The sequence below is a fragment of the Scatophagus argus genome, chromosome 10 (genome assembly GCF_020382885.2).
Source record: "Scatophagus argus isolate fScaArg1 chromosome 10, fScaArg1.pri, whole genome shotgun sequence".
NCBI lineage: Eukaryota > Metazoa > Chordata > Actinopteri > Scatophagidae > Scatophagus > Scatophagus argus.
In genome coordinates, this window is record NC_058502.1 from 12,695,717 (window position 1) to 12,698,782 (window position 3,066).

Genomic DNA, 3,066 nt, shown 5'->3' on the forward strand with positions numbered 1-3,066 from the left:
CATTTATGGTGCAAGTTGATTCTTATTTCTTGAGATACCATTCATTGCTCAAAAGAATTTAATCTATAAATTGAGGTTTTATTCTCACACTCCTCTCAGAGCTCAGGGAGCTGATGACTATAGCTGGAAATGACACATAAGAAAGCAGTCTAGCTTTTTATTATTATTATTATTATTATTATTGCCTGCACTCGATTTTCAGTCCATGATATGTTTGCATTTTACGGACACAGCAAGTGGTGCACATACTTCTCACCATTGTTGAAAGTTCAGGAATCTTGTCATCTTATACCTCATTTCTGTTTCCTGTACTGTTAAAAATTTTATGCATCACATGCTTCGCCTGAACACATCAACTGATGATAGCAGTGTCTTTGTTTAGGTTAAGGAAGGCGGCTCATTAAAATAAATATCCTCTTTTTGTTGGTGGTGGGGGGTTGGGAGGAGTGGTGACGTGTGTGTTCTAATATTGAGAATGTATCATTATATATAAGCTCCTACAAAACTGAACAGAAAAATTATTTTTTTATTGTTATTTAGCCCATTTATTTAGTCCCATTGAGATCAATTATTTCTGGCCGAGAGAGAGAGAGAGAGAGAGAGAGAGAGAGAGAGAGATGGCCAAGAAGGCAGCAGAAAAAATCTACAGACAACAACAACAAAAAAAGAAACAGCAAGAAAACCTAAAACACAGAAGATATACACATAAAATAAGGTATTACTCAAAATGCCTATGCAGGCAGACAAATTCCAACTGATTCATTCACCATAGTACTTACAGAACTTTAAAACCAAGAAAAATTCACCAGTTTCAAATCTACAGTATAGCACTGTTAATGTCTGATCAGTTTAGTAGTAGTAGTAGTAGTAATAGTAGTAGTAGAAGTAGTGTGTCCTCCTCTGTGTCACTGCAGAAAGAAATATTTTGTCAGAGAGCCTTTAGGGGATTTTCCATTGTCTGCACGTAAAGACGCAGGTAAACCTGGCTTTGCATACAATGACCACAGTTTCCTGCAATTGAACTTTCTTACAACCTATTTTGATCTGTTTTCTTTAATATGAATGGTGAATCAGTACAGGCAGACCAGACGGAGATGCTACAGATGCTTCAGTTCTCTGAGCAGATTTGTAAGCAGAAGAAAAGTCATGTGGTTCGAGCATTTTGTGAGAAAAAAGAGGTGGACCTAACACAGATTGCAACAGAAAATATATACATTTTTTGCTCCCTAAAATAATATTTTGAAACAACATCACTATGTTAGTATACTTCTGTACAAGGCAACATAAACTGGCACTAGTCCATATAAATGATAGTTATGATTCATCATATGGGGACTGTGAATTTCTGAACTAAATTTCCCATCAGTCCACAGTTGTCTCTCCACAAGCGAAATCTAAACGCTAAAAATCCATAAGGCAGGTAATTTTGTCAGAATCTTGATATTTTATTAAATTGCCACGAGGAAAGCCCTTCGTAGTCGTTTATTAGTATAATAGCACTAATTTATGCAGTGTACTGGGTGTACAAACAGCAGCTATGTTGTCGACCATAATAAATGCAAAGTACTATTTGGTTTATGTGCAGTATTAAGAAAAAATATTAATTGTAAGACTCAGTGAGAAACAATTGTTCATATCCCTATGCAGCATTGTAAAATAAAAGCACTTCTACTAAACATGGTCCTGCTTGCATCTTGTCAGACAACTTATGATTCCCAGGAAAATCTCAATGTCAAGTGTTTACATGTTGAGTCGTCCACTGACTCACACCTCTCTGTCTAATACCCAATACCTCCAACGCCCACACCCATCCCAAAAAGGGGGATATGTCACAGGAATGCTAAGCACCACTGCTCCAACTGTGACAGACAATCAGTCAATTTAAATACATTCATAGCCACAACAGAGAAAGAAACAAGATGAATAATATAATCATCTGAACAACCTCAACCCAACTGGTCATCACGTCATTACCGATGTGATGAGGTGCACTCTCCAAGCAACCCACTGCACTGCTTTCTATCAAAGTCTGTTTGGACAAGTCAACATATACAGATAGCTCACAGCAACACTACTGGAGCCAATCACAGCTGGTCCTATTCTACCCTCAATTATTCACAGAGACCAGTTTACTTTACTGCTCCCTCCACTCTGCCTCAGCCCATATATGGATTTGATTTGAGATGCTGCAAGTGTGAGTCTTACTCCTCTTTAAGGACAATTCCTTAAAGAAGGAGAGGAGAGGAGAGGATACGAGAAGAGAAGAGGGGAGAAGAGAGGAGAGGATATGAGAAGAGAGAAGAGGATAGGAGGGGAGAGGAGAAGAGAGGAGAGGAGAGAAGAGGATATGAAAACAGAGGAGAGGATATGAGAGGAGAGGAGAGGAGAGGAGAGGAGAGGAGAGTTTATTCTAAGCAGGTGGACCAGAGTGTCCAGTCTCTCTGGTTTGGATCGCAGCAGCTTGTCTACACCCACATTAGAGACACACACACACTTGCACACACACACACACACACACACACACACACACACACACAGAGAGATAGTGGTCTCTTGGCTGCAGGCTCATTGGTCTAAGGCGTATAAATACTGCTGTTTTGCTGCTGGGGTCTCCAGTTTCCCCAACTCAGAATCAGACTTGAGGAGTTGGTACAATCCTACCAGCAAACACACACACAGTTACAATGTGGGTCTGAAACAGATTTTGCCCTTCCATAAATAAGGAATTGCTTTCAACTTAATGCATTAACAATTTCAAGAGCAACCTGTCAGGTGGGTGTTGAACCAGTAGGGCAGCTGTTCATCAAGTGTCCTCTGTGTCACATTAAAGAAGCTGGAGAAGCTGTGTGTGGGTGCAGTGCAGGTCCTGTAGCCCAGAGTCTCTGTCTGCTAGAGAGACTCCTCTCAGCTGCAGCCAGCAGCAAGCTGAATCCTTGGTCTTTATTTAGACCTGGACATTTAGGCCTGAGACATGAACTTCTGACCCACCTTTTAATGAACACAGATCATGTGTCTGAAGCTTCATGAAGACACAGCACAACACTGGATTTTCTTCCACATTATATT